We start from the raw sequence: 24,233 nt of genomic DNA on the forward strand, positions 1-24,233 counted from the left end.
GGACCAGAGATGCTCAGCTGGGGACAGGAAGCCTCAGGGGCCCTGTGGCTGTCCCAAGCATCTCCTGGGGCAATTCACAGGGAAGCCCAGCCAGCTTCCAGGAACAGCAATCAGGTCCCAATCCCAGGGGTATAAGGTAGGTCTTGAGGGGTGTTTCCTGAGACTGACTTTGTGTATGAAGGGGGCCTGGGGGTCAGGCTGCTTTCAACGTCCATTCCAGGCCTACATCCCTGCTGGCAGCATGGAGCTAGTCATAAAGGACACAGGCCGTGGGGCCAAGGCTATAGCAGTGCTCTGCTCCCTCTCTGTGGCTGTGTCCTCATCTGTAACAGAGAACTAGTACAGGGCCATGGGAGGGCTCACTGAGACCCTCCTCTGTGGCTTTGGTTGGACACTGCCCTCCCTCTGCTCAGTGCCATTCTCTGTAATAGAGAATAGTAACATTTCTCTTAGCCCGTTTTGGCCCCATTTTTCTGAGTCTCTTTCTACATTGGGCCCAGGGCTTTCACAGAGATCACAGACTTGGGATGTAATCAGGGTGTGGTCACAGCCCTAGTGGTCCCAACTGAGGCCAGAGGAGCTTCAGGGGGGGTGGGAATCCAGAACTGCTTCATGGGGGAGGTGAGATCTGAGCTGTGTCCCCAAGGATGAGCTGTCATCTAGCTGAGGCCTGACACTGAGCAGGACCCATGTACATGGTTAATGAGGGTGTGAATGAATGAAATGGCACCCCTCTAACAGAGAGTGAGCGGGGGAGTCCCCTAGGCCAAAGCAGGAAACACAGGGCACCCTGGGAGAGCAGAGGGCGGGGCTGCAGTTTGATGCCCGCCTCACCCTTTATGGGTGTCTTGCCACCACTTTAGCGTGTGTTCTGGTGGATTGGGAGCCCTTTTCTCTCCTCTGCTTCAGTATCCTGCTCTTCATTCCCAGCAACACCCGCCTGTGTCACCTCAGTGTCCCCAAGTGGACCTGGACCTGTCTTGTGGGAGATTTTGAAGAGGGATTTGGTGTGCAGCCCAAGACTGAAGTGGAAGGGAGAGGATAATAGGGACCTCCAGAGGGGATCATGGGCTGGGAGTCATCGGAGGGGTGGGGAAGGCAGAGCCCAGAGCTGTAGGATCCTGCTAGTGGTGGCTCCTTCACGAGGGGCTTCACAGGGAGGAAGCAATCATGGGGAAAAGGCAGAGCTCAGTTTGGGGCTTGCTGACATGGAACAGCTCATCACAGAGACGTCCAGAGGAGCTGGATGTAGGGAATGAAGATGCCACTGATGTCAGGGTCAAAGCCTGAGACCCAGATGAGGTGGGGAGGTGGCGCAGGGGAAGGGGCTTGAGGATATCAAGATGTTCATTCATTGGGGTCCTCAGGGTGGGGACCTTCATGTTCATTTCACAGCCACCTGGTGCCTGACAGAGTTAGGCTTAGGGAGGTCACTGAGTAGACACGTGCCGATAACCTAGATTCTCCTCTTTCCACATAAAGTCCCTGGTGTGAAGCCAGCAGGCACTCTTCAGAGTCATACACCCTCACCCCTGGGCTCTCTGTGTGCCTAGAGCCCAGTGGCCCCTTACCTCCCACTCCCCACTGCAGGACCCTTTGCACACCTGCATTTCCACAAGCTATAAAGCATCTTCTCTTGCTGTGTGTTTACCCTATGAAACCTCATTGCCCCAGGAAGAGAGGCCTCACATCCTTCCCTTATTAAAGTGGTAAAGCCTTTTGTTCAGAGAAGCCCCTGTCAGATCTCATAACCAACCAGGTACCTGTGATGAATTGATCATGCAGCCCCCTCCTCCTTGTGTGCACAGCATCCCCCCAATAACAGACCCCACACACTCAACCTTGGCGCTCGTGTAGGCACCTCTTGTCTGTGTGGCCTGATGTTGTCTATAGCAGTGTCCCTATTGAACTTTCCTAAACCCTTCTCAGACGCTGGTATTTCTTTACCAACCCAAGTAATTAGTCTGCCATTGTGCCCACAACACCTGAAACAGAGTTGGCTAAATTATGCAGATTGATGATGCAGGTTAATTTGCTATAAAGCTGAAATCAAGGTTTACAAATAAAAGCAACATACATACTCAAGGCAGGACTAAGAACTCACACGGATAACTAAGACCCTCCACATACATCCCACTTTGCCCTTAGGGCCTTTGCGATGGCTGCTCTTCCAGCCAGGATCTCTCTCCGCCTGCTTCTTAAACACCTCCAGGAATCTGCTCAAATGTCCTCCCTGACCTTATTTTTCTCCATGGAACATATCACCTCTGGACATTGTGTATATTTTACTTAATTTTCTCTGTGTCCCCCACCAGGCTGTCTGCTGCATGAGGATGGAGAACTGACTGCTTCACTACCTGCTGTGCCCAGTATCTGGAACCCACCCAACACACAGTAGGACCTCAGAGATTGTGTGACGGGTGTGTGATCACTGTAGGCCACAGACAAAAGTCTTCCCAGCAGTCATGGTAAGAGTCATTCATTCTCTACTTACTGGGCCCTACTGTGTGCTGGATACTGACCTGGGTGGGAGGCATGCAGTGGATTAGACACAGTGAGCACACACTGCATGTTAGGAGGGACATGTGCTCTGGAGACCACACAGGGCTGGGGGAAGTCAGGAGTGCAGGAGTGGAGGAGAAGAGGGCCAGGTGGAGACAGTGGTGCCAGAGGAGACAGACAGGTGGGGCCCAGGTCGTGCAGGGCTTTATGGCTCCTGTGAGAGCTTTTCCTCAGGGCAGCGGAACCATGGCTGGGTACGGAGCAGGGGCCCTGTTCCTGAGTGCTATGCAGGAAATGGAGCAGGTGTCTGCTGGGGAGATGTGCGTGGAGGAGGCTGTCCCTGTAGACTGTGCAGGCAGAGAAGGCTCCTCTGAGGAGGTGACATCTGAGCTGAGCCCTTGTATGGACCGTGTTTCCACCTTCTGTAGACTGGATGCTTTCATCTGCCCTGCAGCCCTATGCAGGACACACCCTGTTCTCAGTCACCTGGACTTGGCCTCCTTTTGGGCCCTCCCACCCCAGAAGGAGTCCTTCTAGATCTAAATCACTACCTCCTCCACTGGACTTGGACTCACACTGAGCCACTGTCCACCTGCCCAACTCACCCAGAGTCAAGTCCAGACACTTGGGGGAGCCCCTCCACTCCAGAGCCCATGAACTTACTCAAATGGCCAGTGGTCAGCCTGCTCACATGCCTCACACTCCCCTCCTGCAGAAACCCTGTGACAGATCATGTCCACAGCACCCTGCTCCTCTGATCCTGACCCCAGGCTTTCCCATGGGGTGTGACCCCGCATAGGTTGCAGTCCCCTCATCCAGTCTGGTGAGTAGAAACTACCTTTTCTTTTTTCTTTTGTTAATATATTTATTTTTTAATTTTTATTTTATTGAGTTATAGTCAGTTTGCATTGTTGTGTCAATTTCCAGCATAGAACATAATTTTGTCAATTGTGTTTACTCTTTCAAGAAACCATCTCTTGGCTTGATTTTTTCAAATGTTCCTTATATCTCTATTTTATTTTTTTCCTCCCTGATCTTTATTATTTCCTTCCTTCTGCTTACTTTTGTTATTTTTGCTCTTCTTTTTCTAATTCTTTTAGGTGGTAAGTTTGATTGTTTATTGCAGTTGTTCCTCGTTTTTGAGGTAGACCTGATTCTCTCGCTATAAACTTCCCTCTAAGCACTGCCTTTTCTGGATCCCATAGGTTCTGTGTGGTTGTGTTTTCATCATCATTTGTCTCAATGTGTTTTTTATTGCTTCTTTGATTTCATCATCCACCCATTTTTTTTTTAAAGTAGTATGTTGTTTAACCTCCATACTGTCATTTATTTCTCCTTTATTTTTCTGTAGTTAATTTCTAGTTTCATGTTATTGTGGTCAGAAAAAGTTGCTTCAAATATTTTCTATCTTCTTCAAATTGTTAATGCTTCTTTTGTGCCAAAGTATATGATCTATCCTAGAAAATGTGGTATGTGCACTTGAGAAGAATGTATGTTCTATTTTAGGGAAATATAAAGTTCTGAAAATATTACCCAAAACAAATTGTTCTATTGTATCATTTAATTTCTATGTTGTCTTATTAATTTTATGTATGGAAGATCTGTCCAGTGATGTTAATGGATTGTTAAAGTCTTCTACCGTGATTGTATTCGGATCAAATTTTCCCTTTTTATCTGTTAGTATTCTCTTTTTGTCTGTTATATATTTAGGTGCTCCTATGTTGTGTTCATATATGTTAATGAGTGTAATATCTTCATCTATGACTCCTTTAATCATTATAAAATGTCCTTCTTAATCTTTCTTTATAATCTTTGTTTTAAAGTCTATTTTATTTGAAATCACTGTTGATATTCCTGCTTTCTTGTGATTTCCATTTGTGTGGAATATCTTTTTCAATCCTCTCACTTTCAATCTATGTGTGTCCTTCTCCCTAACGTGGGTCACTTGTATACAGCGTATTGTAGATACTTGCTTTATTATCCACTCTGCACTCTATGTCCTTTGATTAAAGCATTTAGTCCATTGACATTTATAGTAATTATTAATAGAAATGTGTTTATCACAATTTGAACTTTGTTTTGCAGTTCATTTTGTATTTCCTCTTTGTTCCTTATTTTTCTTTTTGTGGTTTGATAATTTTCCTTTTTATTATCTTGGTGTCTTTTTAGTTTTGTGACTCTATTGTAACTTTTTGGCTTGTGGCTACCCTCTTTGTACATATATTAACCCATTACTATATCTGTTTGTTTTAAACAGATAATAATATAAGCTCAAACCCATCCTACCAAGAACAAAAAAGAGAGAGAGACAGAGAGAAAGAGAGAGAGAAACCTGCATATTTTCTTGCTCGCCTCTCCCACCCTTAATGATTTAGATGCCCTCTTTTATGATTTCATGTTTATTCTGTTGTAATTCATTGTCGCAATCACCTTTCCAATTACGGTTTTCTCCTTTTTGTAGCATCCTGCTTCTTTTCTATTTAGAGTAGGTCTTTCAATATTTCCTTTAGCATAGGTTTAGTGTTGCTAACTTCTTTTAGTTTTTGCTTCTCTGTGAAGTTCTTTATCTCTCCTTCTATTCTAAAGGATACCCTTGCTGGATAAAGTATCCTAGGCTGCATCATTTTTTCATTCAGGACTTTGAATACACCTTGCTTCTCCCTTCTGGCCTGTACTGTTTTTGTAGAGAAATCAGCTGAAAATCTTATGGGGGTTCCCTTGTATCTCATTCTTTGTTTTTCTCTTTCTCCCTTTAGAATCATTTCCCATTCTCAACCCTGGTCATCCTGATTGTAATATGTCTTGGTGTGGGTCTGTTTGGGTCCTCCTTGTTTGGGACGCTCTGTGTTTCCTGTACTTGGATATCTGATTCCTTCTTTAGGTTTGGGAAGTTTTCAGTCATGATTTCTTCAAATATCTCTTCAATCTCCTTTGTTCTTTCTTCTCCTTCTGGGACCCCCATTATGAGTAGGTTGGCATGCTTTATGTTATTCCATAGGTCCCGTATATTGCTTTCATTGGTTTTTATTTGTTGTCTTTCAGCTGTTTTGTTGTCCTGTCTTCTAAGTCACATATTCATTCCTCTCAATTATCCAGCCTACATTTTACAGCCTTTACCTCAACTCTCCTCTCAGCAAATGAGTTTTCCAATTTTCACTGGCTCCTCTTTAGAGTTTCAATTTCGTTATTTGACATATTCTCTGTCTCTATACACAATCTCTTTTAGTTTCTTCAGTACTTTGATCACTCCTTTTTTGAAATCATCTAGTAGACTATCAATGTCTATTTCATTGATTGTTCTTTCAGGGGGTTTATCTTGTTCTTTTAATTGAGACAGGTTGCTCTGCTTTTTTATCTTGCTTATATCTCTCTGGCACTATGGCTTATGGAGTATCAATTATCTACTGTGGTCTTTTAAGAGTTTATTTATACAAAGTGGATGCAGAAATAAAACTAAGCACAAAGAATTTAGTTTTAAAAGCAGTATAATAAATAACAGAAGAACATATTGAAACAAGATAACAACTGAGTTGGGATGAATTTTTAAAATATTAAAGGAAGAAAAAATATTTGAGAACAGAGTATAATCACAACAGAAGAACAAAACAAGGATAAAACTGAAATTGGACAAATTGTAAGATAATAATAAAAGTATTTTAAAAGAAAATTTTAAAAGGGATTAAAAATAGAAATATAAAAATTATTTAAGAAGTAACATTTAAAAAGTAAAAGAAAATGGAACAGAAAAGGAAAAGAGTATGTTCCCGTGGAGATTGTGTGCCCTTAGTAATTTTATCAAGAGGTCCTTCTTAAATATGTGTGGTTACCAAGTCTTACTTCTGTGCCTTTTGTCTGTTATCCTTTTGGTTAATGATGTGGCCATTAACCTGTTAACCAGAGCCTACCCTGGCTATTGAATGGAGACTCCTCTTTGTTTTGTTGTTGTCAAAGCTCCTGCCCTTGCCTTGCTTCATGAACTCAGCTCGTTGTTTCCAGAGACCCTCTGGTCACACCCTTGGTCTGTGCTGCTCCCAGTGCCTGTAGGTAGACATGTCACTTCTCCTCCCAGTGCTGCATCTTGGTGCTGCACTCCTGCATGGTAGGTGGGCAGGTTGTGCCCCTTCTCAATGCCGTGTCCAGGTGCAGCAGTCCTCCACAGTAGTTGGGTTGGTTGCTCCCCTATTCAGTGCTACTCCCCACTCCACATCTGTTTCACACTCTGTGGGTGGGCTTGAGGCAAATGGCCACACCAGCCCTAGTCCCTGCTCTTTGCCAGAACGTTGCTCCTTGTTCATTTGTCTTAGAGGTGTGAGTTCGTAGAGACACCAGGACAGAAACGTCCTATATGTCTGGGGATGTAAACAAGTCTCAGTCCCACCTATGAGGTTGCAGAACTGCCAGGTACATATTCAGGTTTCAACCCCATGTCTTCCTGGGTGGGTATGATGGCTGTCGCTGAGCCTCATCTCTCTTATTCTGAGAAATCACCAGTTATGTTGCCATGAGTCAGTAGAAACAAAGGACGAAACACCCCTTCCCCCAGGCAAGCTAGCAATATTGCTTTGCTTTATTTTTTTCTTATTTTATTTGAGGCCCAGGCTGTTCTGATCTGTATACAATCCAAGCAGTTGTCCACAGCACACTGCAGTCCCCCAGGGTTACCTATGTACAGTCAACCAGCGTCTGCCTGGATCCAGCAGCCTGTCCCTTCCCATCCCTGATTCACTTCTAGGTTTGGGGGTTGTTGACACACTTTGTGCCCATTTAACTTAATTCTGTCAGTCAAGGGTGGTTCTGTACACATCTGAGCCTCAGAGGTTCCCTGTCCATCCTGCTGACCTCTCTGTTGGAAACAGGGAGACCCAGTCAACCAGCACTATCCCTCCTTTGCTGCTCCCTCTTCAAAGGACCAACCCCAAGCCATTTTGCATTTTCTTCCTTCTTTTTTCCTTTTCTCCTACCAGATTGGTGGCACATTTTGTCTTTTGAAGATGGCAATGTTTTATCAAAGTTCAGCAGATGTCCTGAGTGGATGGGTGTGTCTGTGAATGTCAGTCTTGGTGAATTTATTGAAGAGGATAAGATACAAGCATCCTTATACTCCACTATCTTGGCCTTTCTCCAAGAATATACACTCTTAATAATTTTGTCATAAGGTTATTTTTAACTATGGGTGGTTGCCAAGTCTTCCTTCCACGCCTTTTGCCTGTTATCCCCTTTGTTGGTGGTGTGGCTGGTGTTCTGGTGGCCTGAATCTGCCCTGGCTATTGAGCAGGAGCTCCTTTTTTTCCTGTGGTTGTCACACTCCTGCCCGTATCCTGCTGTGAAAACTCCACTTGCTGGTTCCAGAGGCCGTTATTCGTGCCCCTGGTCTGTGTCCCAGCATCAGTAAATGGGTGGTCTGCACCCCCCACCAGATGCCTGGTCCCAGGACCACACTTGTGCAAGGTAGTTGGCAGGTAGCTCCCCTGCCGCATTAGGTCCATGCTTTGTAGGTGGACTCAGAGGAAACAGCTGCACTAGCCCTCACCCCTGCTCTGTTCCAGAACACTGCTTCTTGTGCATTTGTCTTAGAAGAGCCAACTCAGAGAGGCATCGGTGTGTAATGGTCCCTTCTTCTTGGGACTGTAAACAAATCTCAGTCCCACCTATGAGGTTGTGGAGCCCCTAGGTAGGGATACGGGTTTTGAACCCTCCTCTACCTGGGAACCATGCACCAGAAAATATGGTGGCTATGGCTGAACCTTGACTCTCTTCTCCCAAGAAGTCTCCAATAATGGCACTGTGGGTCTGCAGACACAAAGGCTATGGCTCCCCTTCCCCCCAGGGCACACCAGCAGTGTTTTCTGCCTTTTTTTTTTTTTGTATTTTATGGGGGACCCAGGCTGTTCTGTATACTCTCCCAGCCATGGCACACAGAACATTGCAGTCCCCCAAGGTTTCCTCTGTAGAGTCAGCCCGAGTCCTCTGCTCAACTCAGACAGCCTGTCCCATCCCACCCCTGCTGGTTCGCGTCTAGGGCTGGGGATCTTTGGGACCCTTTGTGCCCAATTAACTTAGTTCTGTCAGTCAAAGTCTATTCTATACAGATCTGAGCCTCTGAGGTTCCATCTCCATCCTGCTGAACTGGCCATTGGAGTTGGGGAGACCCAGTGTATTAATGTTATTCCTACTTTGCAGCTGCCTCCCCATTGGAATGGTCCAGAACTATTTTCCTTTTTCTTCTTTTCTCCTGTTCTCCCACCAGATTTGTGGAAAATTTTATCTTTTGAAGAAGCCAATATTCTCTCAAAGTTCAGCAGGTATTCTGGGTGGTGGGTGTGTCTGTGGATGTCACTCTTGGTGAATTTGTGGGAGAGGGTGAGCTCTGAGCATCTTTTTTACTCCACCATCTTTCCTCCTCCTTCACTCTTTTTCTTTTGATTGGAACATTTAGTCCATTGACATTTATAGTAGTTATTTTATAGATGAGGGTTTATTGCCATTTTGAAATTTGTTTTCCAGTTGATTTTGGTAATTATTTGTTTCTTTCTTTTAATTATTTTTATTTTTGTGGTTTGATAAATTCCTTTTCTATTAGCTTGGTTTCTTTTTGGGTTTTATGACTCTACTATATACTTCTGATTTGTGGTTATCTTGTCATTCAAATATGGTAACCCCTTACTTCATCTGTTTGATTTTAGTTGATAGTCATGTGGGCTCAAGTGCATCCTAAAAATAAAGAAGACAAAGAGAAAAAAGAAAAAAGAGAGAAAAAATATATATTCTCTTGCTCTCCTCTTCCACCTTTCATGATTTTGCTATTCTCTCTTTCTTGTTTGCTTTCTTGTTTTCTTTATTGACTTACTGACTTATTTATATCCTCATGTTTTCCCTTGCAACTCACTGTATTTATCGCATTTCCAATTGTGGTTTCTTAATTTCTATAGCTTCCTGTTTATTTTTTATTTAGATTAGAACTTTCAAATTTTTTTTAGCATAGATTTAGTACTGCTGAATTCATTTAGTTTTTGCTTGTCTGTGAAATTCTTTCTCTCTTTCTGTTCTAAAGGATAGTCTTCCTAGATAGAATATCCTAGTTTGCAGCCTTTTCTTATTCAGGACTTTGAATATATCTTGCCACTCCCTTCTGGCCAGAAGATTTTAGGTAGTGAAATCTGCTGAATGCTTATGGGACTCCCTTGTAACAAACACTTTGTTTTTCTCTCACTGCCTTTAGAATATTTTATTTAACTTTAGCCATTTTAACTATGATATGTCTTGGTGTAGGTCTGTTTGGTTTCTCCTTGTTTGGGACCCTCTGTGCCTCCTGTACTTGGATAGTTCTTTCCTTCTTAAGGTTTGGAAAGTTTTCAGTCATGATTTCTTTAACTAACTTTTCAATCCCCCTTTCTCTTTCTTCTCCTTCTGGGACTCACCATTATGCATAGGCTGGCACACATTATATTATCTTGCTTTAATTGGTTTTTATTGACTTTTCTGTCTGCTGTTCTTTTTGGGTTATTTCTTTTATCTTGTCTCCTAAGTCATTTATTCATTCCTCTGCATTATCTAGTGTTCTTTTGATTGCCTGTATTTGAATTTTCTATTTTTAACTAGCTCTTCTTTATAGTTTAAATTTTCTTTTTAAAGTTTTCTGTCTCTATTGATAGTCTCTTTTAGTTCTTTCAGTGATTTGATCATTCCCTTTTTCAAGTCTAGTAGACTATCAAAGTCTATTTTACTGCTTGTTCTTTCAGGGGATTTGTCTTGTTCTTTTAATTGAAAGTGGTTCCTCGGCTTCTTTATTTTACTTATATTTCTCTGGCTCTATGTATTTCTTCTAGACCCGTTTCTGAGCTGTTACATGTAGTAGGCAGGGTTGGAGCACTTAAGTTGTGAAAAAAAATAGGCAGAAGATGTTCACTGGGGAGTTCTCTCTGTGGTGTTGCCTGTCACTTGTTATGCAGACTTACAAAGTACTATTTGTTGATTTTGGCTTTATCCCTGCCTTAGCTATGGGAATGTCAGCCACCTACTCTGGTGCCACTCAGGTTCTGAGCCCCAGGAAACATCAGTGCAGATCCAGCAGTGTCAGTCCCTTGGACCTGCCTTAGCAAGTGTGCAGTCGCACATATGAATTTGTGGTCCACTACAGGTTCAGCTCAAACCCCAATCCCACACTCACATATGGAAAGATACACCACCCTGTTTTAAATACCCTCACTGGCCACCCTTCTTGAGTAAGAACTCCACTCACTACCTGTAAGTCTCAGAGGTGTGGATCCACAAAGTGACCAGATACAGCAAATCCACCCTCTCTGTCTGGGGCTGTAAACAAATTTCAGTCCCGCCTGTGAAGTTGCAATGGCACAGGGTATGGAGTCAACATTCAGCTCTGCCTTTGTTCAGCAGTGTTGGCTCTCACCAAGCCCCATTTCTCTTCTCACGAGAACACACCAGCAATGGAGCCAAGTGGAGTAAGTGACTTTGGCACAGCTGTGTTTCATTCCTCCCCCATTATATCAAAATTGGTGCTTTTTTATGAGAGTTTCAGTCTGTTCTGTTCCACACACACACACACAGCCAGAGCTCACACTGCCCTCTAGTTTCCTCAGGCTGCCTCTCTGCAGTGTGACCCAGCCCTCTGCCTGGGCTCTTCACTGACTCCAGTAGCCTGTTCTGGCTCATCCCTGCTAGCTCATGTCTAGGGCTGGTCATCACAGGGACCCTCTGTGTCAGTTTTCCCCAGTTCTGCCTGCCATGCAGTTGCCACTGTCTCCTCCAAACCTTGGAAGCTCTGCTTCTTTCCTAGCTGATCTCCCAGCTAGAGAGGTTGTGTCCCAGTGTGAGGGTGCCTTTATTCCTATGCTACTCTTTCCCTGCAGGATCAGTCCTGCACTTAATTTTTCTTTTCTCTTTTTATTCCTTACCATATTTTGTGAGAATCTTCCTGTATTTCAAAATAAGAGACACTCTACCAGAGTTCAGGAGGTTTCTGTGCAAATCAATGTTTTTGTAGATGTAATTCTTTGAGTATTTGTGGGAGAGGTCAAGCTGTGAGTCTGTCTATTCTGCCATTTTGGCTCCTTCAAATTTTAAAATAGGGCTAGTTCTTTCTTAATTACTCTCAACAAGCTGTTGTAGTTTTCAGCGTACATGTCTTGTAATTTTTCCTTGCCTCTATTGGATGCTGATTCAGAACATACACAACCTTCTAGAGAAACCTGTCCCACCCTGCCATTTACTGCCAACTAGCTGGCCTGTGTCTGAATCACCAAAAGGTTTTGTTCTTTATCTGATTCTTAATTCTTTAGAATTTATCATTTTACTCTCATAAATGCTGATAGTACTTGTAACATATATTTTAAAATAAAAATAATAAACTTTATTCTATAGATGAAATATGAATGAATCTCAAGTAACATATGCTTTTAATACCTTAGAATTAGTAAAGCAACATAGATACATTATAAACGCTTGAAATGTTGCCTAAAGGAAAAGTGCAGAGATTTGCAAATCCCACTCCCAGAAGTGACCATCATTAATGGTTTGGTGAACATCTTTCAGTCTCTATCTCTCTCATTCTCTCTGCCTCTGTGTCTCACACACCACAAGATTCATTTACATCTATGATGATTTGACACATATGTGGTTATAGAGATGGCATCTGGGATGTAGATGATGGATTAACAGGCATCCAAACTGAGGGCTTCCTTGACATCAGGTAAAGACCTAGCACTCATTTTTCCAGCTGCACAACAATCATTCCTCCATGTGAACCAGAACTGATGAATCCCACCCCCTCTCCATGAACATTAGTGTTGCTTCCATTTCCCTAGTAGTTTAACCAGGATTGTGATGAACATCCTTGAAAAGACATCTTTGAAAAATTGTGCAAGAATTTTAGTATGATCAACACTAAGCATCAGCACTGCTCGGAAAGTGGTGCACTTGTGGAACTGTGATGCATTCTGCATACTGTTCTCCCAGAGAGGAGAGTCTGCTCACTCTTCCCTCCAGGGGATCTACTGTGGCCTCTGCCTCCTCATGTTGTCACTAGAGCTGGTTGTCTCCAGGCTAAAGGCCTGCCAATGTGATGTTGACCAATGCTGTCTCCAAAGTGTGGACATCTTCGTGCATCCTCACTTGAGAGGTCGAGCATCTCTAATATACACTGGCCACCTGCATTGTCTCTTGTTGGAATTGCATGTGTTTGTTCTGTTTCTGTTTAGAACACAGTGTTTCAAGATATTTTTGGACCACAGGGATGTGAAACCTTTCTCTGACTTTAGGTTATGAAAAATGATTTTTCCATGTTATGGTTTGTCTTTCATGGATTTTGATTATTATTATTTTTTTTATTTTGTTAGGTTATGTTTTGCCACAGGAAGAGCTAAGCATCTCCCTCCTGGCTCTGGTTTCACACAGAGAATAGCAGTGCCTATCTCGAGATTATGCACATAGTTACTAAAAATATTCATTTTGTATATCTCATATTTAATCCACCTGGATTTCCCTTTGAAATAACCAAAATGCTACTTCAAGTAAAAAAAAAAAACACCAATCACTTGTTAAAATATGAGAGCAGACACAAACAGCCACCTTTTGTATGATTTCATTGATAGGGAACATCCAGTGTAGGGAAAGACACACAGAGAGAAAGAGGATTAGGGCTTGTCAGGGGTTGGGGGAGGGATAAAAGAGAATGTGTGCTTTGGATACGGGGTTTTATTTTGAGGAAAGAAACAGTCTGAAACTAGACAGTGACGATGGTTACACAGCATTGTGAATGCACTTAATGCTCCTGAATTGCACAATTTAAAATGGAAAAACATCTAAATTTTATTATGGTAAACTTAAAACATAAAAATAGATGATACTCTAAATGACATGAAAGAAAACAAGGAAATGACAGAAAAAACAAACAAAAATGATGCCAGGAGAAGGGAAGTAAAGTTCGGGTCTGGGAGTGGGTTGATTCTTAGAATTAGATGACAGTGTTGGTGGTTGCAGAGACATCTCAGCCCGTAAGGGTGGTGATGCCTGAATTGGCTCTGGGTCTCATAGAAGTATGTGTGTAGGTTCAGGGGGAGCTACAAGATCAGGCTCAGGGTCTCCCTGCAGGACTGGTAATGTAACTTGGCTCTAGGTCTCCTGTAGGGCTAGTCTTACAGTCTGCAGAGCTGGTGGGATGTGACACGGTTCTGTGTGTTTTGCAGGTGCAGGCTCGGGTTCCCCAGCAGGGTTGTTGGAATGGGACCCAGTCCTGGGTCTCCTGCAGGAGCCAGATCAGGATCTCATGCAAGACCAGGCTCAGGGTATCCTTGTAAGGCTTGTGGAATGAGACCCCATCATTTTTCTCCTGCAGCAGCAGATTCAGGCTGTCCCTGCAAGGTTTTTCAATTTCACACTGCTCTATATCTCCTGCAGGAGCAGGCTTGGACTGTCCCTGCTGGGTTGTTGGAATATGACCCATCTCTGATTCTCTTTCAGAAGCAGGCTCAGGGTCCCCCTACAGGGCTAGTCGATTTTGTTCCAGTCTTAGGTCCTTTGCAGGTGCAGGACTGGGGTCTCCCTTCAGGGCTGGTGAAATGTGACTCAGCTGTTTTTCTCTTGCAGAAACAGGCAGAGTTTCTCCCTGCAAGCCTTGTGGAATGAGACCCAGTGCTGGGTCTCCTACAGGAGCATGCTCAGGGTCTACATGCAGGGCTAGAGGAATTGGACCTGGCTAATGGTGTCCCTGCAGTGCTGCTGGAATTGTTCCAATTCTTGGGTGTCTTGAAGGTGTAGGCTCTGAGTCTCCCTGCATTGCTAGTGAAATGTGACTCAGTTGTGGTTCTCCTGAAGGGACAGTCTCAGGGTTTCCCTGCAGGGCTGGTAGATGGGACATAGTGCTGGGTCTCCTGGAGGAGCAGGCTCATCTTGCAACATGACCAATCTCAGGTTCTCCTGCAGGAGTAGGCTCGGGGCCTTCCTGCAGGGCTAGTGGAATTGGACATGGCTCATGGTCTCCCTGCAGTGCCATTGGAATTGGTCCAATTCTTGGGTCTTTTGAAGGTGTAGGTTGCAGGCTGATAAATTACCTGTAGGGCTGGTGGAATGTGACATGGCTCTTAGTCTAATGCTAGAGCTGATTCAGGGTCTTTCCACAGGGTTGGTAGAATTGGCCCAGGCCTGGGTCTCCTGCATGTGCAGGCTCTGGTATCCCTGCAGGGCTTGTGGAATGTGACTGGGTTTCTGTTTCCTGCAGGGGCAGGCTCAGAGTCTCCTTGCAGTGTTGCTGGAATGGAACATGGTTCTGAGTTTCCTGCAATAGCAGGCTTATGTTCTTCCTGCATGGCTAGTTGAATATGACTCAGACCTTGGTCACTTGCAGGAGCAGGCTAGTTTTCTCACTGCTGGGATGGTGGAATCAGACCCTGTCCTGAGTCTTCTGCAGAAGTAGCTCCAGGTCTTCCTGCAGGGCTGTTGGAACATGACCCATCACTGGTTCTGCTTCAGGAGTAGGCACAAAGTCTCCTTGCAAGGATAGTGTAATTGGACCCAGCTCAGGGGTCACTACAGGGCTGATGAAATGTGTCCTGGCTCTGTGGTTCCTGCAAGTGTAGATTCTGTGTCTCCCTTCAGGGTTGGTTTAGTGGGACCCATTCCTGAGTCTCCTGTAGTAGTAGGCTCAGAGTCTCCCTGTAGGGCTGGTGGAATGGGCCCCTTCTCTAGGTCGCCTGCCAGAACAGATTTGGACTCTGCCTTCAGGCTGGTGGAATTGGGCCTGTTCGTGCATCTCCTGCAGGAGCAGGCCTTGGGTCTTCTTGGAAGAATACTGTAATATGACCCATCTCTGGTTCTCTTGCAGGAGAAGCTCATGGTCTCCCTAGAAGGTTAGCAGAATTTGTCTCATTCCTTGGTCCAAGGCTCAGGGTATCCCTGCAAGGTTGGTGGAATGGGACCTAGTCCTGTGTCTCCTGCAGTAGCAGGTTCTGTTCTCTTTGCAGGGCTGGTGGAATTTGACTCCACCCTGTGGTTCTTTTGCAGATGCAGGCTCAGGGACCCCACCAGAACTGATGGCTCTTAGTCTCCTATGGGAGCAGGTGAGGGATTCCCTGGAGAGCTGTTGGAATTGGTCCCAGTCCTAGCTCTCTTACAACTGCAGGCTCAGTGTCTCCCTGCAGGGTTTGTGGAATATGACTTGGCTGTGGGTATGCTGCAGGAGCAAGCTCAGTGTTTCCATGCAGGGTTGGTGGAATGGGATCTAGTTCTGGCTCTCCTGCAGGAGGAGGCTGGGGTTCTCCCTGGAGAGGCTGATGGAATTGGACTGGGATGTCTGTCTCCTGCAGGAGCAAGCCTATGGATTACCTGCAGAGCTGGTAGAATGTCACACAACTCTTGTTCTTCTGCAGGAGCTGGCTCATGTTCTCTGTGAATGGCTTGGTCTCCCCCAGGAGTAGGTTTGTAGTCTCACTACAGGGCTGGTGTTATGTGACCCGCACTGTGTTTTCTGCAGATGCAGTCTTAGTGTTGGACTGCAGGTTTGGTGGAATGGGACAAAGTTCTGGGTTTCCTGGAGTAGCAGGCTCACGGTCTCCCTTCTGGGGTATTGGAATGTGACCCAGTCATGTGTTTCCTGCCGAAGTGGCCTCAGGATATCCCTGCAGGGCTGTTGGAATTGGACCTCACTGTGTATCACCTGCAGGATCAGGTTTGTGCTCTCCCAGCAAGGCTGGCGTATTTGGACCTATTCCTGGGTCTCCTGCAGAAGCAGGCTTTCAGTCTTCCTGCAGGGCTTCTGAAATATGACGTATCTCTAATTTTCCTGCAGGATCAGGCTTGCGGGTCACCCAGCAAGGCTAGTGGAATTGGACCCAATTCAAGGTCTTAGTGCATGATTGATGTAATGGGACCCAGTCCTGGGTCTCCTGCAGGAATTGGCTCAAAGTCTTCCTGCAGGACTGGTGAAATTGGACCAATTCCTGAGTCTCCTGCAGGAGGAGGCCCTGCATCTCCCTGGAGGGATGGTGGAATATGACAGAGATCTGTTTCTCCTGCAGGAACAGGCTCAAGGTCTCCCTACAAGGCTAGTGTAATTGGACACATTCCTGGATCCATTGCAAGTGAAGGCATGATGGTCTTCCTACAAAGCTGGTGGAATGTGATTCGGCTCTGAGTCTCCTGCAGGAGTAGGCTTAGGGTCTCCTTGAAAGATTGGTGAAATGGGACACAGTGCTGTGTCTCCTGCAGTAGCAGGTTCAGGTTCTCCCTACAGTATTGGTAAAATTGGACCTGGCTCTAATTCTCCTGCAGTAGCAGACTGAGGGTATACCTGCATGGCTGGTTGAGTGTGAAGGAACAGCAAGTCTTAACACATTGGCCCACTCCTGGGAAAAGGATAAACAGGGCTTGGTGCATGGTCTCGTATTTTCTGAAAAAGCCCCTTGAGATGTGTTGATTCTGATGACCTCTTCCAAGAACTTGAACACTTTTAGAATCTCTGCCAACTCATCTTGTTTAGACTGAAGGACTCTGCCTTTCATCAGTTCTTGGAATAGAGATCAACACAAAAGGAAAGAGGGAAGAAAAAATTACCAATCTATCTGTTGAGAAATCAGCTGAAGACATTAAAAAGTTCTCTTGCAATACACTTGTTTCTATTTTGGTGCATTTAGAATCATTTCCTTATTATCAATTTTTGCCATTTAAATTAGAATATATATTGTCGTAGGCCTACTGGGGTTCATTATGCTTGGACGCTCTGTGTTTGCTGTGTTGAGATAGCCGGTTCTATATTTGGTTTAAGAAAATTTCAGTCTGATTTCTTCAAATACCTTTTCAAACCATTTGTCTTTATTCTTTTCCATGTGGGATCCCTATGAGTCATACACTGGTATGTTTTCTCTTATCCCAGGTTTCAGTTGCATTGCTTGCATTGGTTTTCACTTGCTTTTCTATGTCGTGTTCTGACTGAGTGATTGCGGTTATCCTGTTTTCTAAGTCATTTATTTGTTCCTGTGCATTATCTAGTCCGATTTGGACTGTCTTTAGCTTAGTTATTCTCACCATTGAGTTTTCTGATTATATTTGGCTCATCTAAAGTGTTTCTCTTTCCATTTATACTAGCCTGCATTTGTATTCATAGACTCAAGATTTCCTTCAGTGTTTTTATGTCCTCCCTTTTCAAGTCATGTTCTAGTAAATTTTGGGGGTCTAATACATTGGATGTTCTTTCAGGAGACTCCTGTCTTTTGAAAATTTGGAATAGTTCTTTTAACATTATTATATCTCTATCGCTATGGGTTAAGGATTATCAGTTATCTATTATAGGCTTGAACGGCTTTTGTAAGTGAAATCATTTCTGTGCACATTTAGTTTTAATGTTGTGAGGATTGTTTTTGGTATGTAATGATGCCATGCATTCCTTCTGTGTCCGTTGCCTGTTATATCTATGATTGCTACTGTGGTTTTTGTTGTGGTGAATATAACCTATTCTAGTAAAGTTAGCAGAGTGTCATTTTGGTTAAATATTTATCATAGCTCTGACAGTGCTGGGACTACTAATTTTTGCTGGAATAGAGGTTTCCAAATTGTTTCTGGGCTGCAGGCTGGATATGTGGAGAGGGAATTTTTCCAATATACACTCATGAAAGTACATTCGTCCTTACTGTTGCCACGGAAAAGTCAAAATTTTATAATGGGTGCCCTCAGATTCTCTGCAAGCAAAAACAAAAGTGGAAACAAATCTAATGATGTCACACATTAGAAACTGCTGAAACAATCCTGCAGTGCCATAATTGGGTCCTAAGTGTAGTACTGGGTCAGCACCACAACTATAGTTGCATTAGCATGTGGTAGGCAAGGTTGATGGAAAAGCTTCAAATTCTTTTTTTCAGCAGATCTCTGCTCCAAGAACTTTTGTCAATAAGGCATGGGAACTCAAAGTCAAGCATGGAGCATTTCAAAAACCTCTGCATTGGACAATAAGAAATTTCAATCCTGCCTATGAAAGTTGCAGATCTTTTGGCTATAGAATCTTATTTCAACACTAAATTGCCCTGGATTCTAGAAACCAGATAAAGATGGCTCTGATTGAGACCATTTCTCCTTTATGGAGAAAATGAGCAATTATACTGTGAATGTGAAAAGGCTGTGATTAAGGCCCTCGGTTACTAAGCTAATCCACAACACATATGCCAGCAGATTTAATATTAAGAGAGGACCCAGGCAGATCTGTTCTCTAGATAGTACCAACCACAGCCCAAAACAATCTCGAAATCCCTGGGAATAAATTTGAGACATCAACCACACCCCTAACACACAGATTCCACAGGCACACCTAGCTAAAAATTGGCAGATGGAGTCTTGGTCTGGGAATCAATTGAAGAGAAATTTTGTGATTATTGCTTTCAGTTATGTCAATCAAACGTCCACTATGCACTTTTTTAACCCTCAGCACATCGTCTTCCATCTTAAATGACCTGTCCACTTTAGAGTGTGCATCCCAGTAAAACACAGTTTCCCCTTTACGCTCCTTCACCAAAGGTCAGGCCCTGCACTGATTTCAATTCTCTACTATGCCTTCTACTCTTTCCAGGTTATGTGAGAATTCTTTCTGACTTTTGAAGTAAGAGATGTTTGGCCATTATTCAGCAGGGATCCTGAGCCAAGGGCCGTGAGAGTGGATGCTTATCTTGCTGTATACATGGGAGAGAGTGAGCGAAGATTGCACTGGTACTCTGCCAGTTTGGCATGGATAAATTAACACAATTTAGACATAACTCACAGACACTTGATCCTTGTTTAGATATTTTCCTCTATATCAATGGTGGAAGGATCTGTTCGAAGTATCCAAGTCTGACAATGTGTACATACCTCCATTGCAGACTTTCAAATAGTTAACAGAAATGAATTACATACTATGGGAAGGGTATAAAAATAAAGATAGTTTTAGAAATATGCTAAATCTAACTAAAAACAGAGTTGCCATATTTAGGTATCAGCTTGAAATACCCAAATACCATTCAGGATATGGTCTATGTCCTGGCACTCCTCCATGTCCTGCAATATTGCTGCCGATATATCAGCTGAAACCTCTCTGGAGGTTCCCTTGTGACTATGTTGCTTTCCTCCAGGCGCATTTTAAATCCCTGGGATGCTCATGAACTTCGTTGATTTGAATCATACAGCTGCTGGTAGGTCTATTGGGATTCCACCTCCTTTGGACGCTGTGTACTTCATGAATTCGCATAGATGATTCTATCTTGGCTTTCAGCAAGTTTCAGTCTAATTTATCTACAGATAACTTTTCAGAAAATTTTTGTTACTTTATCCCTTGCTTTTCCATCTGGGACTCTTACGAATCCTAGACTTTCATGCCTTGTCTTACCCCAGGATTCAACAGCAATGTTTTCATTGGTTTGCACTTGCTTTCCTATGTCAGCTTCTGACCGAGGGATTTCTGTTCCCATGTTTTCACAGTCATTCACGCGTCCCTCTGCATTATCTAGTCTGCTTAGGACTGAATTTTAGCCCTGATATTATCTCATCCACTGAGTTTTCTGATATTATTTGGCTCGTTATTAGGCTTTCTCTTCCCCTTTTCTGGTATTCTGCCTTTTGTGATTCTGAGACAGTTTTGTTCTTCAGTGTTTCCCTCACCTCCGTTTTCAATGCTTCTCTGGATTGCGTTTTGCAGTCTAGTTGTTTGAAAGCTTATCTTTTGGGCCTTCAATCTCTTTGGAACTGAAAATGGTACTTCCTGTTTCTTTTACTGTACTTCTTGAACTCTACTGGTCAGGTAATATCAGGTATCTAATATAGACTTCTAGGGCTTTGTTAAGTGAAAACTTTGGAATCTTGGCTCTATGCAATTCCATGGGATTTCTGTGAGGACAGTTTCTCCTAGACATTGATGCCATGTCCTGTTCCTGTGTGTTGTCTGGTATATCTCCAGTTGCTGGTGTTGCCTTTGATGTGATGAACACCCCATACTATTTCGATTAGCATAACCGTAGTCTGATTACGCTTATCTCACAATTCTAAAAGTGCACAGGACACTTCCTCTGGTGGAAATGAAGCTTCTAAAGGTTCTCAGCTCTGCATTCTGCTCCATGTCACTTTGGAGTGTTTCCAAAACTGCAAACTGAGAGTGCGCTTGTGCTTTGTAGTGCCACGGGAATGTCCCAATGAATCCAGTTCTTCCCAGAGCTTCTCTGCCTACAGAAACACCAGTGGAAGCATATCAATGGATGTCACACATCAGGGCCAGTGGAATGATCCCGCAGACCGACCTTGGTGTCCTCGGTGCCGTACCGTGCCGGTGCCATCCAAAATGTAGCATCTGCTTTTGGGAGATAATGCTGAAGGAAATGCTTCATCTTCTCACACTGTGGACTTGGACCACTCTTCCTTGTCCTCTCATCCTTGTGGCTCGGGTGCACGAAGGCAACCACAGAGCTGTTGCGTATCCTGTGCCTCAAACCAAACCATAATCCCAGCCCAGGTTATGAATGTAGCAGATCCTAAGGCTTTTCATTCTGATTTCAAACCCAAGGCCACCTAGGTCACTCAGACCAGATGCACGATATCTCTGATTCAGCCCCACACGTGCTCTATTGGCAAAATGCCCAATTGGTCCCTGCTCCTGCAGATGCACTGGGTGTGGCCATGGGACTTATCGATAATCTGAACCGCGCGTGCCGGTGTGGTGGCCTTCTCATTGGGGTCACAGGTCGGTTTGCTCTCTTGATAGGACCCACCACATCCCACAATGCACTCCAGATCCCTGAGACTCAGCGTGTGCCATCATCCGTAGCCCTATCCCTCCCTGACCGCTGCCTCTGCTACGTCAAATTTGGCAGCTCGGATCTTGGTCTCAGAATCAACTGTGGGGATATTTTGCGCTGGTTTCTTTGAGTTCTGTCAGCCAAGCATCTGCTGTGCACTCTTCTAACACTCAGCGCATCACCTTCAATCCCATGTCTCCTGTCCGCTTGAGAGTGTGCGTCCAAGTTAAACAGAGTTTCACCTTTGCTGCTCCATCACCAGGGGTCAGACCCTGCACTGGTTTCCATTCCCTGCTTTGCCTTCTCCTGCTTCCAGGGGTTCTGAGGCCTTATCCTGTCTTTGGAGGTAACAGAACTCTCTTCGGCAAGTGTCCTGTGCCAAGGGCTGGGTGAGTGGATGTTTCCATTGCTGTGTACATGGGAGCGAGTGTGCGCAGTTTGCACTGCTTCACTGCCAACTGGGCATCGATGAATCACCACTTTCCAGATGCACTTCCCAGATATGTGATTTTTGTTTAGCTCTTTGTTTCTATACAGCCGTGGTGGGAGGGATTGTCCGAAGACTCCAGTTTTGACATTGTGTTGATATTTCATTTGCAGCCTTTAAAAAGTTTAATAGATATGATTTCCATGTTTTGAGAGTTATACGAAAATGAAGTTAGTTTTTGAAACATCCTAAATCGACCTAGAAGCCAGACTTGTCAATTTCATTAACATATTGTCAGTTCTAAGGAAAACATAGACAGATAGAATGCAAAGTAGCAGTCCAAAGTTTAAAAGGGGTCATGTCAACTCTTTACTGTTGAAGCCTCCGAAACCAACAGGAACCATGAAATAGCTATTGGAAACATGATATAACCCCCAACCTTGGTTTCCCTTGTGCATGTGGTGCCCTTTATTCCCAATGACACTTACTGGCCAATGTTGGCATTTCAAGGGGTAACATCCCTCTCTAGGAAAATACAAGAGGAAACAAACCAAATATATACATTTAGGTTTGAATCCAAAATCACCTAGAGGCATTATAGCTTTGAGAACCCTGCTGCAGCTATGCTAGTCTATTGAGAACCAGGTGTTCTTCTATCAGTGATGAGAACGCTTAATCATCCGATCATGTTGGGTAAAGCAATTTAACGCAACCGAGTCTGCACCCCCATGAGATAGTGCCCACGGGGGCTTGACTCAATGAAAGAATGTCCACATGAGCTGTGTCTTTAATGTCATTGGCGACTTTTACAGTTCCGTTCACTATCTGACTTATAATATTTACCTATACTGTCTTGAAAAACTGAGGCCAAATACATATACAAGTTCAGTCAAAGATTCCCCTCACTTACCACACTCCCTTCACCCCAGAGAAGACACAAACCCAGCATTTGCTGAATCTAGCGGAAGGCCATCGTTTCTTTGTGTGAGATAATTATTCATATCCTATCTATTTCAGTCGAGACTTTTAGACCTTTACGGAGATCACTGTTGTTCACAGAGTGTAAAGCTGGAGGAACTCTGATTCGAGGAGGGGCTTGCCCTTCTCGTACTGGCTTCATTGCAGCTCAGGTACTGATCCTTCCAAATGGATGCCTGAGTGGAGGGGAGGGAAGAGCAAGTGCTTGTTATCTAGGCCCAAACCTGGGAAAAGGCTTACCTGGGCTTGGTGCACTTTGGTCTGAATGGCTTGGAAATGCCCCTTGGGACGTGTGGATTCTCACGACCTCTTCCAAGAACATGAGCGTTTTGATCACCTCTGCCATCTCTTCTCTTTTAGATGTCAGGGATCTTGGACCCGTTCTTGGAGCAGAGAATTGAGGAACTTCCTCAAGTCCACGTTGGCACTCCGTATGTTTCTGCCAGTATCAGCGAGGTTCAATAGGTCTCATGAATGTCTTTCGAGCCTGGTATCCTCTACAGCTGTCTCCAGGCCAGTAATGTCCATTGTAGCAGAACATCTCTCATCAATGTGTTCGCATCTCTCCTCAATCCGTGCAGCCAGCTTTTCGGCCAGCTTCTCTTCGTATCTCCCATACAGTCGACTTCAACAGGACTGGGCATGTCTGAAAGTACTTCGGAGCCTCACCAGTAAGCTGATGGCAGGCAGATCTTCCACTGTCTGCCCTTTCAGGTTATGGAAACTGACCCGTGAACTCAGGTCTTTGGGCAGCAGCAGTATCTCGAACTGACAGAGCTTCCCGGACCAAAGACCTAAGCTAAGCTCCACAGAAGGCGGCAGCCCCTCCACCACACTGATCCACCCACAGAACTCTGCCCGGTTACCTAGGTTCCACCGGCCACAACAAGCCTCGCGGTACACACCAACATTCCACCTGGAATCCAACCGGTAACTGCCATCCCCAATGGCTGCTGCATCTTGTCAGTGTTGGGGGAGGGGCTGCATCCGACGAGAGTTTCTTAATCTAGATGTGATTCTACCCACTAGCGTCCCATGGGCCTCTGTTCTTCCCTCTTTCCTTTTCTTCAGATCAGTATGCCCATTACCAACGGAGGCAATTGTGTCCATGTTCAGTTGATGGTTTCACACGTCTTTAAACTTTCTAACAGTTCACAGTACACAGAGACCCTCTAAAGGAAACTTATGTTCCTGTAATATCCGTACACCCGGAATACATATCCGTCGGTTGATTTCTGCTGAAACACCCGCACTCTCAGGACATGGATCCATTGTTTTCATGGGGGCTGAAATTCCTAGATATGAAACCAACCTCAATGTGCACTTTATTGTCTGTCTCTTTTGATCTTAGTACACTTTTGTAGAGCTACTTGTCTTTGTTAAAGGCTTATGCCATTTCTTCTCGAAGTAGGGTTTTATATGGCATTCATTCATCCTGTTGGAAGACTTGCAAGTCTATATCACAGACTAGGAATCCATTTGACTCCAAATCGGCATTTGGGTTAGGTCACGATATGCTCTTATTAATCAACATTAACGAATATAAATGCACGCCTCTAACTTCCGAATAC

General features: G+C 44.2%; 1 long non-coding RNA gene across 2 annotated transcripts; it reads left to right on the top strand.

The window, feature by feature from the left end:
* On the top strand, window positions 1–23,288 carry LOC140692885 (uncharacterized). Of its 2 annotated transcripts, XR_012068488.1 has the most exons (5): window positions 1–136; window positions 2,316–2,468; window positions 3,218–3,325; window positions 22,744–22,814; window positions 23,023–23,288. It is a non-coding gene; the product is annotated as an uncharacterized lncRNA (long non-coding RNA). The 2 variants fall into 2 exon arrangements; XR_012068489.1 differs by lacking the exons at window positions 1–136; window positions 2,316–2,468; window positions 3,218–3,325 and adding an exon at window positions 21,590–21,646 and having other exon boundaries at window positions 22,702–22,814.
* The last annotated feature ends 945 nt before the right edge of the window (window positions 23,289–24,233 follow it).

This window comes from Vicugna pacos, unplaced genomic scaffold, assembly GCF_048564905.1.
Source record: "Vicugna pacos unplaced genomic scaffold, VicPac4 scaffold_18, whole genome shotgun sequence".
Classification (NCBI taxonomy): domain Eukaryota; kingdom Metazoa; phylum Chordata; class Mammalia; order Artiodactyla; family Camelidae; genus Vicugna; species Vicugna pacos.